Raw genomic sequence first — 230 nt, forward strand, 5'->3', positions numbered from 1 at the left:
TTCCGAGATTCCCTCTCCTGAAAGTTCACTTCAAGAAGAGTTTGGGGAACAGTGAGCGAGCCTGTGTGGAGTCTCGTCTCGCTTCGCTGAGAGTTAATGACTACTTCCGCGAAACATCAGACGGGAGCCCGACAAGTTTACGTACTTTCCTTCCGGCTTACGATGTTGCTCTGGCCATGATTATGTTGCAACAGATTTCGAATTACGGTTATACTTGCCTTAACTTTAAA

Source organism: Penaeus monodon, chromosome 22, assembly GCF_015228065.2.
Source record: "Penaeus monodon isolate SGIC_2016 chromosome 22, NSTDA_Pmon_1, whole genome shotgun sequence".
Classification (NCBI taxonomy): Eukaryota; Metazoa; Arthropoda; class Malacostraca; order Decapoda; family Penaeidae; genus Penaeus; species Penaeus monodon.